The sequence below is a fragment of the Electrophorus electricus genome, chromosome 13, assembly GCF_041902795.1.
Source record: "Electrophorus electricus isolate QZ-2024a chromosome 13, ASM4190279v1, whole genome shotgun sequence".
Lineage (NCBI taxonomy): Eukaryota > Metazoa > Chordata > Actinopteri > Gymnotiformes > Gymnotidae > Electrophorus > Electrophorus electricus.
The window spans coordinates 20,394,674-20,410,560 of NC_137509.1; the positions used below are offsets into that span (position 1 = coordinate 20,394,674).

At 36.1% G+C, this 15,887-nt stretch overlaps 12 pseudogenes; all 12 read left to right on the plus strand.

Moving 5' to 3' along the window:
• The first annotated feature begins 484 nt into the window (after window positions 1-484).
• Window positions 485-603, plus strand: LOC145646519 (5S ribosomal RNA; annotated as a pseudogene).
• Window positions 604-2,147: 1,544 nt separating this feature from the next.
• LOC145647972 (5S ribosomal RNA) lies at window positions 2,148-2,266 on the plus strand (annotated as a pseudogene).
• A 1,543-nt stretch (window positions 2,267-3,809) lies between these two features.
• LOC145646520 (5S ribosomal RNA) lies at window positions 3,810-3,928 on the plus strand (annotated as a pseudogene).
• Window positions 3,929-5,033: 1,105 nt separating this feature from the next.
• Window positions 5,034-5,152, plus strand: LOC145646521 (5S ribosomal RNA; annotated as a pseudogene).
• A 1,105-nt stretch (window positions 5,153-6,257) lies between these two features.
• LOC145646522 (5S ribosomal RNA) lies at window positions 6,258-6,376 on the plus strand (annotated as a pseudogene).
• Window positions 6,377-7,920: 1,544 nt separating this feature from the next.
• LOC145647973 (5S ribosomal RNA) lies at window positions 7,921-8,039 on the plus strand (annotated as a pseudogene).
• Window positions 8,040-9,582: 1,543 nt separating this feature from the next.
• LOC145646523 (5S ribosomal RNA) lies at window positions 9,583-9,701 on the plus strand (annotated as a pseudogene).
• Window positions 9,702-12,123: 2,422 nt separating this feature from the next.
• LOC145648838 (5S ribosomal RNA) lies at window positions 12,124-12,242 on the plus strand (annotated as a pseudogene).
• A 1,105-nt stretch (window positions 12,243-13,347) lies between these two features.
• On the plus strand, window positions 13,348-13,466 carry LOC145646524 (5S ribosomal RNA; annotated as a pseudogene).
• Window positions 13,467-14,041: 575 nt separating this feature from the next.
• On the plus strand, window positions 14,042-14,160 carry LOC145646525 (5S ribosomal RNA; annotated as a pseudogene).
• Window positions 14,161-14,826: 666 nt separating this feature from the next.
• On the plus strand, window positions 14,827-14,945 carry LOC145646526 (5S ribosomal RNA; annotated as a pseudogene).
• Window positions 14,946-15,611: 666 nt separating this feature from the next.
• Window positions 15,612-15,730, plus strand: LOC145646528 (5S ribosomal RNA; annotated as a pseudogene).
• The last annotated feature ends 157 nt before the right edge of the window (window positions 15,731-15,887 follow it).

Sequence of the window (15,887 nt, forward strand, 5' to 3'; positions counted from 1 at the left end):
CTATATGTTAGCACATTGGACTACGAGATGCTGTAAGCTTCTCTTGCATCACTTTAATTTACTGTCAAGATGACATGCTAGGATGTGAAATGCAGTGATTAATTAAAAAAACTATCTGTTAGCACCTGGGAATAGCAGATGCTGTAAGTTTTTGTTGCATCACTTTACTTTAATCTGCAACTGACAAGCTTGTATGTGAAGTGTACAGATTAAATAGAAATATTTTAGTACCAGGGAATAGCAGGTGCTGTAAGATTGTTTGCATCCCTTTAATTTATGTTCAATCTATCATGTTCAAATTTGAAGTGCAGTGAATAATTAGTGCCTCAGTATACCAGCTCCGTATTGTAAGCTTTTATTGCATCATTTAATTACATTCAAGATAACATTCTAGAATGTCAAGTGCAGGGATTAATAAAAAAAATTGTCAGATTGGTCTTTGATCATATTTGCTATGATTAGGCAATTTGAGTAAGTGTTTAAGGCTTACGGCCACACCAGCTTGAGAACGCCCAATCTCATCTGACCTTGGAAGCTAAGCAAGTTTGGGCCTGAATAGTACTGAGGTGGGACCCTACCTAGGAATACCAGGTGCTGTAAGCTTTTCTTGCATCACTTTAATTTACTTTCAAGCTGACATGCTCAAATGTGAAGTGCAGTGATTAATAAAAAAAACTATCTGTTAGCACCTGGGAATAGCAGATGCTGTAAGTTTTTTTTGCATCACTTTCATTTACTCTCCAACTCACATGCCTGAATGTGAAGTGCAGTGATTCCTCAAAAATCTATCTGTTAGCACCTTGGACTACGAGATGCTGTAAGCTTCTCTTGCATCACTTTAATTTACTTTCAAGATGACATGCTAGGATGTGAAGTGCAGTGATTAATTAAAAAAACTATCTGTTAGCACCTGGGAATAGCAAATGCTGTAAGTTTTTGTTGCATCACTTTACTTTAATCTGCAACTGACAAGCTTGTATGTGAAGTGTACAGATTAAATAGAAATATTTTAGTACCAGGGAATAGCAGGTGCTGTAAGATTGTATTGCATCCCTTTAATTTATGTTCAAGCTATCATGTTCAAATTTGAAGTGCAGTGAATAATTAACTCAAACTATCTGTTAGCACCTGGGAATAGCAGATGCTGTAAGTTTTTTTTGCATCACTTTCATTTACTCTCCAACTCACATGCCTGAATGTGAAGTGCAGTGATTCATCAAAAAACTATATGTTAGCACATTGGACTACGAGATGCTGTAAGCTTCTCTTGCATCACTTTAATTTACTGTCAAGATGACATGCTAGGATGTGAAATGCAGTGATTAATTAAAAAAACTATCTGTTAGCACCTGGGAATAGCAGATGCTGTAAGTTTTTGTTGCATCACTTTACTTTAATCTGCAACTGACAAGCTTGTTTGTGAAGTGTACAGATTAAATAGAAATATTTTAGTACCAGGGAATGGCAGGTGCTGTAAGATTGTATTGCATCCCTTTAATTTATGTTCAAACTATCATGTTCAAATTTGAAGTGCAATGAATAATTAACTCAAACTATCTGTTAGCACCTGGGAATAGCAGATGCTGTAAGTTTTTTTTGCATCACTTTCATTTACTCTCCAACTCACATGCCTGAATGTGAAGTGCAGTGATTCATCAAAAAACTATATGTTAGCACATTGGACTACGAGATGCTGTAAGCTTCTCTTGCATCACTTTAATTTACTGTCAAGATGACATGCTAGGATGTGAAATGCAGTGATTAATTAAAAAAACTATCTGTTAGCACCTGGGAATAGCAGATGCTGTAAGTTTTTGTTGCATCACTTTACTTTAATCTGCAACTGACAAGCTTGTATGTGAAGTGTACAGATTAAATAGAAATATTTTAGTACCAGGGAATAGCAGGTGCTGTAAGATTGTTTGCATCCCTTTAATTTATGTTCAAGCTATCATGTTCAAATTTGAAGTGCAGTGAATAATTAGTGCCTCCGTATACCAGCTCCGTATTGTAAGCTTTTATTGCATCATTTAATTACATTCAAGATAACATTCTAGAATGTCAAGTGCAGGGATTAATAAAAAAAATTGTCAGATTGGGCTTTGATCATATTTGCTATGATTAGGCAATTTGAGTAAGTGTTTAAGGCTTACGGCGACACCAGCTTGAGAACGCCCAATCTCATCTGACCTTGGAAGCTAAGCAAGTTTGGGCCTGAATAGTACTGAGGTGGGACCCTACCTAGGAATACCAGGTGCTGTAAGCTTTTCTTGCATCACTTAATTTACTTTCAAGCTGACATGCTCAAATGTGAAGTGCAGTGATTAATAAAAAAACTATCTGTTAGCACCTGGGAATAGCAGATGCTGTAAGTTTTTTTTGCATCACTTTCATTTACTCTCCAACTCACATGCCTGAATGTGAAGTGCAGTGATTCCTCAAAAATCTATCTGTTAGCACCTTGGACTACGAGATGCTGTAAGCTTCTCTTGCATCACTTTAATTTACTTTCAAGATGACATGCTAGGATGTGAAGTGCAGTGATTAATTAAAAAAACTATCTGTTAGCACCTGGGAATAGCAAATGCTGTAAGTTTTTGTTGCATCACTTTACTTTAATCTGCAACTGACAAGCTTGTATGTGAAGTGTACAGATTAAATAGAAATATTTTAGTACCAGGGAATAGCAGGTGCTGTAAGATTGTATTGCATCCCTTTAATTTATGTTCAAGCTATCATGTTCAAATTTGAAGTGCAGTGAATAATTAACTCAAACTATCTGTTAGCACCTGGGAATAGCAGATGCTGTAAGTTTTTTTTGCATCACTTTCATTTACTCTCCAACTCACATGCCTGAATGTGAAGTGCAGTGATTCCTCAAAAATCTATCTGTTAGCACCTTGGACTACGAGATGCTGTAAGCTTCTCTTGCATCACTTTAATTTACTTTCAAGATGACATGCTAGGATGTGAAGTGCAGTGATTAATTAAAAAAACTATCTGTTAGCACCTGGGAATAGCAAATGCTGTAAGTTTTTGTTGCATCACTTTACTTTAATCTGCAACTGACAAGCTTGTATGTGAAGTGTACAGATTAAATAGAAATATTTTAGTACCAGGGAATAGCAGGTGCTGTAAGATTGTATTGCATCCCTTTAATTTATGTTCAAGCTATCATGTTCAAATTTGAAGTGCAGTGAATAATTAACTCAAACTATCTGTTAGCACCTGGGAATAGCAGATGCTGTAAGTTTTTTTTGCATCACTTTCATTTACTCTCCAACTCACATGCCTGAATGTGAAGTGCAGTGATTCATCAAAAAACTATATGTTAGCACATTGGACTACGAGATGCTGTAAGCTTCTCTTGCATCACTTTAATTTACTGTCAAGATGACATGCTAGGATGTGAAATGCAGTGATTAATTAAAAAAAACTATCTGTTAGCACCTGGGAATAGCAGATGCTGTAAGTTTTTGTTGCATCACTTTACTTTAATCTGCAACTGACAAGCTTGTATGTGAAGTGTACAGATTAAATAGAAATATTTTAGTACCAGGGAATAGCAGGTGCTGTAAGATTGTTTGCATCCCTTTAATTTATGTTCAATCTATCATGTTCAAATTTGAAGTGCAGTGAATAATTAGTGCCTCAGTATACCAGCTCCGTATTGTAATCTTTTATTGCATCATTTAATTACATTCAAGATAACATTCTAGAATGTCAAGTGCAGGGATTAATAAAAAAAATTGTCAGATTGGTCTTTGATCATATTTGCTATGATTAGGCAATTTGAGTAAGTGTTTAAGGCTTACGGCCACACCAGCTTGAGAACGCCCAATCTCATCTGACCTTGGAAGCTAAGCAAGTTTGGGCCTGAATAGTACTGAGGTGGGACCCTACCTAGGAATACCAGGTGCTGTAAGCTTTTCTTGCATCACTTTAATTTACTTTCAAGCTGACATGCTCAAATGTGAAGTGCAGTGATTAATAAAAAAAACTATCTGTTAGCACCTGGGAATAGCAGATGCTGTAAGTTTTTTTTGCATCACTTTCATTTACTCTCCAACTCACATGCCTGAATGTGAAGTGCAGTGATTCATCAAAAAACTATATGTTAGCAAATTGGACTACGAGATGCTGTAAGCTTCTCTTGCATCACTTTAATTTACTGTCAAGATGACATGCTAGGATGTGAAATGCAGTGATTAATTAAAAAAACTATCTGTTAGCACCTGGGAATAGCAGATGCTGTAAGTTTTTGTTGCATCACTTTACTTTAATCTGCAACTGACAAGCTTGTATGTGAAGTGTACAGATTAAATAGAAATATTTTAGTACCAGGGAATAGCAGGTGCTGTAAGATTGTATTGCATCCCTTTAATTTATGTTCAAGCTATCATGTTCAAATTTGAAGTGCAATGAATAATTAACTCAAACTATCTGTTAGCACCTGGGAATAGCAGATGCTGTAAGTTTTTTTTGCATCACTTTCATTTACTCTCCAACTCACATGCCTGAATGTGAAGTGCAGTGATTCATCAAAAAACTATATGTTAGCACATTGGACTACGAGATGCTGTAAGCTTCTCTTGCATCACTTTAATTTACTGTCAAGATGACATGCTAGGATGTGAAATGCAGTGATTAATTAAAAAAACTATCTGTTAGCACCTGGGAATAGCAGATGCTGTAAGTTTTTGTTGCATCACTTTACTTTAATCTGCAACTGACAAGCTTGTATGTGAAGTGTACAGATTAAATAGAAATATTTTAGTACCAGGGAATAGCAGGTGCTGTAAGATTGTTTGCATCCCTTTAATTTATGTTCAATCTATCATGTTCAAATTTGAAGTGCAGTGAATAATTAGTGCCTCAGTATACCAGCTCCGTATTGTAAGCTTTTATTGCATCATTTAATTACATTCAAGATAACATTCTAGAATGTCAAGTGCAGGGATTAATAAAAAAAATTGTCAGATTGGTCTTTGATCATATTTGCTATGATTAGGCAATTTGAGTAAGTGTTTAAGGCTTACGGCCACACCAGCTTGAGAACGCCCAATCTCATCTGACCTTGGAAGCTAAGCAAGTTTGGGCCTGAATAGTACTGAGGTGGGACCCTACCTAGGAATACCAGGTGCTGTAAGCTCTTCTTGCATCACTTTAATTTACTTTCAAGCTGACATGCTCAAATGTGAAGTGCAGTGATTAATAAAAAAAACTATCTGTTAGCACCTGGGAATAGCAGATGCTGTAAGTTTTTTTTGCATCACTTTCATTTACTCTCCAACTCACATGCCTGAATGTGAAGTGCAGTGATTCCTCAAAAATCTATCTGTTAGCACCTTGGACTACGAGATGCTGTAAGCTTCTCTTGCATCACTTTAATTTACTTTCAAGATGACATGCTAGGATGTGAAGTGCAGTGATTAATTAAAAAAACTATCTGTTAGCACCTGGGAATAGCAAATGCTGTAAGTTTTTGTTGCATCACTTTACTTTAATCTGCAACTGACAAGCTTGTATGTGAAGTGTACAGATTAAATAGAAATATTTTAGTACCAGGGAATAGCAGGTGCTGTAAGATTGTATTGCATCCCTTTAATTTATGTTCAAGCTATCATGTTCAAATTTGAAGTGCAGTGAATAATTAACTCAAACTATCTGTTAGCACCTGGGAATAGCAGATGCTGTAAGTTTTTTTTGCATCACTTTCATTTACTCTCCAACTCACATGCCTGAATGTGAAGTGCAGTGATTCATCAAAAAACTATATGTTAGCACATTGGACTACGAGATGCTGTAAGCTTCTCTTGCATCACTTTAATTTACTGTCAAGATGACATGCTAGGATGTGAAATGCAGTGATTAATTAAAAAAACTATCTGTTAGCACCTGGGAATAGCAGATGCTGTAAGTTTTTGTTGCATCACTTTACTTTAATCTGCAACTGACAAGCTTGTATGTGAAGTGTACAGATTAAATAGAAATATTTTAGTACCAGGGAATAGCAGGTGCTGTAAGATTGTTTGCATCCCTTTAATTTATGTTCAATCTATCATGTTCAAATTTGAAGTGCAGTGAATAATTAGTGCCTCAGTATACCAGCTCCGTATTGTAAGCTTTTATTGCATCATTTAATTACATTCAAGATAACATTCTAGAATGTCAAGTGCAGGGATTAATAAAAAAAATTGTCAGATTGGTCTTTGATCATATTTGCTATGATTAGGCAATTTGAGTAAGTGTTTAAGGCTTACGGCCACACCAGCTTGAGAACGCCCAATCTCATCTGACCTTGGAAGCTAAGCAAGTTTGGGCCTGAATAGTACTGAGGTGGGACCCTACCTAGGAATACCAGGTGCTGTAAGCTTTTCTTGCATCACTTTAATTTACTTTCAAGCTGACATGCTCAAATGTGAAGTGCAGTGATTAATAAAAAAAACTATCTGTTAGCACCTGGGAATAGCAGATGCTGTAAGTTTTTTTTGCATCACTTTCATTTACTCTCCAACTCACATGCCTGAATGTGAAGTGCAGTGATTCCTCAAAAATCTATCTGTTAGCACCTTGGACTACGAGATGCTGTAAGCTTCTCTTGCATCACTTTAATTTACTTTCAAGATGACATGCTAGGATGTGAAGTGCAGTGATTAATTAAAAAAACTATCTGTTAGCACCTGGGAATAGCAAATGCTGTAAATTTTTGTTGCATCACTTTACTTTAATCTGCAACTGACAAGCTTGTATGTGAAGTGTACAGATTAAATAGAAATATTTTAGTACCAGGGAATAGCAGGTGCTGTAAGATTGTATTGCATCCCTTTAATTTATGTTCAAGCTATCATGTTCAAATTTGAAGTGCAGTGAATAATTAACTCAAACTATCTGTTAGCACCTGGGAATAGCAGATGCTGTAAGTTTTTTTTGCATCACTTTCATTTACTCTCCAACTCACATGCCTGAATGTGAAGTGCAGTGATTCATCAAAAAACTATATGTTAGCACATTGGACTACGAGATGCTGTAAGCTTCTCTTGCATCACTTTAATTTACTGTCAAGATGACATGCTAGGATGTGAAATGCAGTGATTAATTAAAAAAACTATCTGTTAGCACCTGGGAATAGCAGATGCTGTAAGTTTTTGTTGCATCACTTTACTTTAATCTGCAACTGACAAGCTTGTTTGTGAAGTGTACAGATTAAATAGAAATATTTTAGTACCAGGGAATGGCAGGTGCTGTAAGATTGTATTGCATCCCTTTAATTTATGTTCAAACTATCATGTTCAAATTTGAAGTGCAATGAATAATTAACTCAAACTATCTGTTAGCACCTGGGAATAGCAGATGCTGTAAGTTTTTTTTGCATCACTTTCATTTACTCTCCAACTCACATGCCTGAATGTGAAGTGCAGTGATTCATCAAAAAACTATATGTTAGCACATTGGACTACGAGATGCTGTAAGCTTCTCTTGCATCACTTTAATTTACTGTCAAGATGACATGCTAGGATGTGAAATGCAGTGATTAATTAAAAAAACTATCTGTTAGCACCTGGGAATAGCAGATGCTGTAAGTTTTTGTTGCATCACTTTACTTTAATCTGCAACTGACAAGCTTGTATGTGAAGTGTACAGATTAAATAGAAATATTTTAGTACCAGGGAATAGCAGGTGCTGTAAGATTGTTTGCATCCCTTTAATTTATGTTCAAGCTATCATGTTCAAATTTGAAGTGCAGTGAATAATTAGTGCCTCCGTATACCAGCTCCGTATTGTAAGCTTTTATTGCATCATTTAATTACATTCAAGATAACATTCTAGAATGTCAAGTGCAGGGATTAATAAAAAAAATTGTCAGATTGGGCTTTGATCATATTTGCTATGATTAGGCAATTTGAGTAAGTGTTTAAGGCTTACGGCGACACCAGCTTGAGAACGCCCAATCTCATCTGACCTTGGAAGCTAAGCAAGTTTGGGCCTGAATAGTACTGAGGTGGGACCCTACCTAGGAATACCAGGTGCTGTAAGCTTTTCTTGCATCACTTAATTTACTTTCAAGCTGACATGCTCAAATGTGAAGTGCAGTGATTAATAAAAAAACTATCTGTTAGCACCTGGGAATAGCAGATGCTGTAAGTTTTTTTTGCATCACTTTCATTTACTCTCCAACTCACATGCCTGAATGTGAAGTGCAGTGATTCCTCAAAAATCTATCTGTTAGCACCTTGGACTACGAGATGCTGTAAGCTTCTCTTGCATCACTTTAATTTACTTTCAAGATGACATGCTAGGATGTGAAGTGCAGTGATTAATTAAAAAAACTATCTGTTAGCACCTGGGAATAGCAAATGCTGTAAGTTTTTGTTGCATCACTTTACTTTAATCTGCAACTGACAAGCTTGTATGTGAAGTGTACAGATTAAATAGAAATATTTTAGTACCAGGGAATAGCAGGTGCTGTAAGATTGTATTGCATCCCTTTAATTTATGTTCAAGCTATCATGTTCAAATTTGAAGTGCAGTGAATAATTAACTCAAACTATCTGTTAGCACCTGGGAATAGCAGATGCTGTAAGTTTTTTTTGCATCACTTTCATTTACTCTCCAACTCACATGCCTGAATGTGAAGTGCAGTGATTCCTCAAAAATCTATCTGTTAGCACCTTGGACTACGAGATGCTGTAAGCTTCTCTTGCATCACTTTAATTTACTTTCAAGATGACATGCTAGGATGTGAAGTGCAGTGATTAATTAAAAAAACTATCTGTTAGCACCTGGGAATAGCAAATGCTGTAAGTTTTTGTTGCATCACTTTACTTTAATCTGCAACTGACAAGCTTGTATGTGAAGTGTACAGATTAAATAGAAATATTTTAGTACCAGGGAATAGCAGGTGCTGTAAGATTGTATTGCATCCCTTTAATTTATGTTCAAGCTATCATGTTCAAATTTGAAGTGCAGTGAATAATTAACTCAAACTATCTGTTAGCACCTGGGAATAGCAGATGCTGTAAGTTTTTTTTGCATCACTTTCATTTACTCTCCAACTCACATGCCTGAATGTGAAGTGCAGTGATTCATCAAAAAACTATATGTTAGCACATTGGACTACGAGATGCTGTAAGCTTCTCTTGCATCACTTTAATTTACTGTCAAGATGACATGCTAGGATGTGAAATGCAGTGATTAATTAAAAAAAACTATCTGTTAGCACCTGGGAATAGCAGATGCTGTAAGTTTTTGTTGCATCACTTTACTTTAATCTGCAACTGACAAGCTTGTATGTGAAGTGTACAGATTAAATAGAAATATTTTAGTACCAGGGAATAGCAGGTGCTGTAAGATTGTTTGCATCCCTTTAATTTATGTTCAATCTATCATGTTCAAATTTGAAGTGCAGTGAATAATTAGTGCCTCAGTATACCAGCTCCGTATTGTAATCTTTTATTGCATCATTTAATTACATTCAAGATAACATTCTAGAATGTCAAGTGCAGGGATTAATAAAAAAAATTGTCAGATTGGTCTTTGATCATATTTGCTATGATTAGGCAATTTGAGTAAGTGTTTAAGGCTTACGGCCACACCAGCTTGAGAACGCCCAATCTCATCTGACCTTGGAAGCTAAGCAAGTTTGGGCCTGAATAGTACTGAGGTGGGACCCTACCTAGGAATACCAGGTGCTGTAAGCTTTTCTTGCATCACTTTAATTTACTTTCAAGCTGACATGCTCAAATGTGAAGTGCAGTGATTAATAAAAAAAACTATCTGTTAGCACCTGGGAATAGCAGATGCTGTAAGTTTTTTTTGCATCACTTTCATTTACTCTCCAACTCACATGCCTGAATGTGAAGTGCAGTGATTCCTCAAAAATCTATCTGTTAGCACCTTGGACTACGAGATGCTGTAAGCTTCTCTTGCATCACTTTAATTTACTTTCAAGATGACATGCTAGGATGTGAAGTGCAGTGATTAATTAAAAAAACTATCTGTTAGCACCTGGGAATAGCAAATGCTGTAAGTTTTTGTTGCATCACTTTACTTTAATCTGCAACTGACAAGCTTGTATGTGAAGTGTACAGATTAAATAGAAATATTTTAGTACCAGGGAATAGCAGGTGCTGTAAGATTGTATTGCATCCCTTTAATTTATGTTCAAGCTATCATGTTCAAATTTGAAGTGCAGTGAATAATTAACTCAAACTATCTGTTAGCACCTGGGAATAGCAGATGCTGTAAGTTTTTTTTGCATCACTTTCATTTACTCTCCAACTCACATGCCTGAATGTGAAGTGCAGTGATTCATCAAAAAACTATATTTTAGCACATTGGACTACGAGATGCTGTAAGCTTCTCTTGCATCACTTTAATTTACTGTCAAGATGACATGCTAGGATGTGAAATGCAGTGATTAATTAAAAAAACTATCTGTTAGCACCTGGGAATAGCAGATGCTGTAAGTTTTTGTTGCATCACTTTACTTTAATCTGCAACTGACAAGCTTGTTTGTGAAGTGTACAGATTAAATAGAAATATTTTAGTACCAGGGAATGGCAGGTGCTGTAAGATTGTATTGCATCCCTTTAATTTATGTTCAAACTATCATGTTCAAATTTGAAGTGCAATGAATAATTAACTCAAACTATCTGTTAGCACCTGGGAATAGCAGATGCTGTAAGTTTTTTTTGCATCACTTTCATTTACTCTCCAACTCACATGCCTGAATGTGAAGTGCAGTGATTCATCAAAAAACTATATGTTAGCACATTGGACTACGAGATGCTGTAAGCTTCTCTTGCATCACTTTAATTTACTGTCAAGATGACATGCTAGGATGTGAAATGCAGTGATTAATTAAAAAAACTATCTGTTAGCACCTGGGAATAGCAGATGCTGTAAGTTTTTGTTGCATCACTTTACTTTAATCTGCAACTGACAAGCTTGTATGTGAAGTGTACAGATTAAATAGAAATATTTTAGTACCAGGGAATAGCAGGTGCTGTAAGATTGTATTGCATCCCTTTAATTTATGTTCAAGCTATCATGTTCAAATTTGAAGTGCAGTGAATAATTAACTCAAACTATCTGTTAGCACCTGGGAATAGCAGATGCTGTAAGTTTTTTTTGCATCACTTTCATTTACTCTCCAACTCACATGCCTGAATGTGAAGTGCAGTGATTCATCAAAAAACTATATGTTAGCACATTGGACTACGAGATGCTGTAAGCTTCTCTTGCATCACTTTAATTTACTGTCAAGATGACATGCTAGGATGTGAAATGCAGTGATTAATTAAAAAAACTATCTGTTAGCACCTGGGAATAGCAGATGCTGTAAGTTTTTGTTGCATCACTTTACTTTAATCTGCAACTGACAAGCTTGTATGTGAAGTGTACAGATTAAATAGAAATATTTTAGTACCAGGGAATAGCAGGTGCTGTAAGAATGTATTGCATCCCTTTAATTTATGTTCAAGCTATCATGTTCAAATTTGAAGTGCAATGAATAATTAACTCAAACTATCTGTTAGCACCTGGGAATAGCAGATGCTGTAAGTTTTTTTTGCATCACTTTCATTTACTCTCCAACTCACATGCCTGAATGTGAAGTGCAGTGATTCATCAAAAAACTATATGTTAGCACATTGGACTACGAGATGCTGTAAGCTTCTCTTGCATCACTTTAATTTACTGTCAAGATGACATGCTAGGATGTGAAATGCAGTGATTAATTAAAAAAACTATCTGTTAGCACCTGGGAATAGCAGATGCTGTAAGTTTTTGTTGCATCACTTTACTTTAATCTGCAACTGACAAGCTTGTATGTGAAGTGTACAGATTAAATAGAAATATTTTAGTACCAGGGAATAGCAGGTGCTGTAAGATTGTTTGCATCCCTTTAATTTATGTTCAAGCTATCATGTTCAAATTTGAAGTGCAGTGAATAATTAGTGCCTCCGTATACCAGCTCCGTATTGTAAGCTTTTATTGCATCATTTAATTACATTCAAGATAACATTCTAGAATGTCAAGTGCAGGGATTAATAAAAAAAATTGTCAGATTGGTCTTTGATCATATTTGCTATGATTAGGCAATTTGAGTAAGTGTTTAAGGCTTACGGCCACACCAGATTGAGAACGCCCAATCTCATCTGACCTTGGAAGCTAAGCAAGTTTGGGCCTGAATAGTACTGAGGTGGGACCCTACCTAGGAATACCAGGTGCTGTAAGCTTTTCTTGCATCACTTTAATTTACTTTCAAGCTGACATGCTCAAATGTGAAGTGCAGTGATTAATAAAAAAAACTATCTGTTAGCACCTGGGAATAGCAGATGCTGTAAGTTTTTTTTGCATCACTTTCATTTACTCTCCAACTCACATGCCTGAATGTGAAGTGCAGTGATTCCTCAAAAATCTATCTGTTAGCACCTTGGACTACGAGATGCTGTAAGCTTCTCTTGCATCACTTTAATTTACTTTCAAGATGACATGCTAGGATGTGAAGTGCAGTGATTAATTAAAAAAACTATCTGTTAGCACCTGGGAATAGCAAATGCTGTAAGTTTTTGTTGCATCACTTTACTTTAATCTGCAACTGACAAGCTTGTATGTGAAGTGTACAGATTAAATAGAAATATTTTAGTACCAGGGAATAGCAGGTGCTGTAAGATTGTATTGCATCCCTTTAATTTATGTTCAAGCTATCATGTTCAAATTTGAAGTGCAGTGAATAATTAACTCAAACTATCTGTTAGCACCTGGGAATAGCAGATGCTGTAAGTTTTTTTTGCATCACTTTCATTTACTCTCCAACTCACATGCCTGAATGTGAAGTGCAGTGATTCATCACAAAACTATATGTTAGCACATTGGACTACGAGATGCTGTAAGCTTCTCTTGCATCACTTTAATTTACTGTCAAGATGACATGCTAGGATGTGAAATGCAGTGATTAATTAAAAAAACTATCTGTTAGCACCTGGGAATAGCAGATGCTGTAAGTTTTTGTTGCATCACTTTACTTTAATCTGCAACTGACAAGCTTGTATGTGAAGTGTACAGATTAAATAGAAATATTTTAGTACCAGGGAATAGCAGGTGCTGTAAGATTGTTTGCATCCCTTTAATTTATGTTCAAGCTATCATGTTCAAATTTGAAGTGCAGTGAATAATTAGTGCCTCCGTATACCAGCTCCGTATTGTAAGCTTTTATTGCATCATTTAATTACATTCAAGATAACATTCTAGAATGTCAAGTGCAGGGATTAATAAAAAAAATTGTCAGATTGGTCTTTGATCATATTTGCTATGATTAGGCAATTTGAGTAAGTGTTTAAGGCTTACGGCCACACCAGCTTGAGAACGCCCAATCTCATCTGACCTTGGAAGCTAAGCAAGTTTGGGCCTGAATAGTACTGAGGTGGGACCCTACCTAGGAATACCAGGTGCTGTAAGCTTTTCTTGCATCACTTTAATTTACTTTCAAGCTGACATGCTCAAATGTGAAGTGCAGTGATTAATAAAAAAAACTATCTGTTAGCACCTGGGAATAGCAGATGCTGTAAGTTTTTTTTTGCATCACTTTCATTTACTCTCCAACTCACATGCCTGAATGTGAAGTGCAGTGATTCCTCAAAAATCTATCTGTTAGCACCTTGGACTACGAGATGCTGTAAGCTTCTCTTGCATCACTTTAATTTACTTTCAAGATGACATGCTAGGATGTGAAGTGCAGTGATTAATTAAAAAAACTATCTGTTAGCACCTGGGAATAGCAGATGCTGTAAGTTTTTTTTGCATCACTTTCATTTACTCTCCAACTCACATGCCTGAATGTGAAGTGCAGTGATTCATCAAAAAACTATATGTTAGCACATTGGACTACGAGATGCTGTAAGCTTCTCTTGCATCACTTTAATTTACTGTCAAGATGACATGCTAGGATGTGAAATGCAGTGATTAATAAAAAAAATTGTCAGATTGGTCTTTGATCATATTTGCTATGATTAGGCAATTTGAGTAAGTGTTTAAGGCTTACGGCCACACCAGCTTGAGAACGCCCAATCTCATCTGACCTTGGAAGCTAAGCAAGTTTGGGCCTGAATAGTACTGAGGTGGGACCCTACCTAGGAATACCAGGTGCTGTAAGCTTTTCTTGCATCACTTTAATTTACTTTCAAGCTGACATGCTCAAATGTGAAGTGCAGTGATTAATAAAAAAAACTATCTGTTAGCACCTGGGAATAGCAGATGCTGTAAGTTTTTTTTGCATCACTTTCATTTACTCTCCAACTCACATGCCTGAATGTGAAGTGCAGTGATTCCTCAAAAATCTATCTGTTAGCACCTTGGACTACGAGATGCTGTAAGCTTCTCTTGCATCACTTTAATTTACTTTCAAGATGACATGCTAGGATGTGAAGTGCAGTGATTAATTAAAAAAACTATCTGTTAGCACCTGGGAATAGCAAATGCTGTAAGTTTTTGTTGCATCACTTTACTTTAATCTGCAACTGACAAGCTTGTATGTGAAGTGTACAGATTAAATAGAAATATTTTAGTACCAGGGAATAGCAGGTGCTGTAAGATTGTTTGCATCCCTTTAATTTATGTTCAATCTATCATGTTCAAATTTGAAGTGCAGTGAATAATTAGTGCCTCAGTATACCAGCTCCGTATTGTAAGCTTTTATTGCATCATTTAATTACATTCAAGATAACATTCTAGAATGTCAAGTGCAGGGATTAATAAAAAAAATTGTCAGATTGGTCTTTGATCATATTTGCTATGATTAGGCAATTTGAGTAAGTGTTTAAGGCTTACGGCCACACCAGCTTGAGAACGCCCAATCTCATCTGACCTTGGAAGCTAAGCAAGTTTGGGCCTGAATAGTACTGAGGTGGGACCCTACCTAGGAATACCAGGTGCTGTAAGCTTTTCTTGCATCACTTTAATTTACTTTCAAGCTGACATGCTCAAATGTGAAGTGCAGTGATTAATAAAAAAAACTATCTGTTAGCACCTGGGAATAGCAGATGCTGTAAGTTTTTTTTGCATCACTTTCATTTACTCTCCAACTCACATGCCTGAATGTGAAGTGCAGTGATTCCTCAAAAATCTATCTGTTAGCACCTTGGACTACGAGATGCTGTAAGCTTCTCTTGCATCACTTTAATTTACTTTCAAGATGACATGCTAGGATGTGAAGTGCAGTGATTAATTAAAAAAACTATCTGTTAGCACCTGGGAATAGCAAATGCTGTAAGTTTTTGTTGCATCACTTTACTTTAATCTGCAACTGACAAGCTTGTATGTGAAGTGTACAGATTAAATAGAAATATTTTAGTACCAGGGAATAGCAGGTGCTGTAAGATTGTTTGCATCCCTTTAATTTATGTTCAATCTATCATGTTCAAATTTGAAGTGCAGTGAATAATTAGTGCCTCCGTATACCAGCTCCGTATTGTAAGCTTTTATTGCATCATTTAATTACATTCAAGATAACATTCTAGAATGTCAAGTGCAGGGATTAATAAAAAAAATTGTCAGATTGGTCTTTGATCATATTTGCTATGATTAGGCAATTTGAGTAAGTGTTTAAGGCTTACGGCCACACCAGCTTGAGAACGCCCAATCTCATCTGACCTTGGAAGCTAAGCAAGTTTGGGCCTGAATAGTACTGAGGTGGGACCCTACCTAGGAATACCAGGTGCTGTAAGCTTTTCTTGCATCACTTTCATTTACTTTCAAGCTGACATGCTCAAATGTGAAGTGCAGTGATTAATAAAAAAAACTATCTGTTAGCACCTGGGAATAGCAGATGCTGTAAGTTTTTTTTGCATCACTTTCATTTACTCTCCAACTCACATGCCTGAATG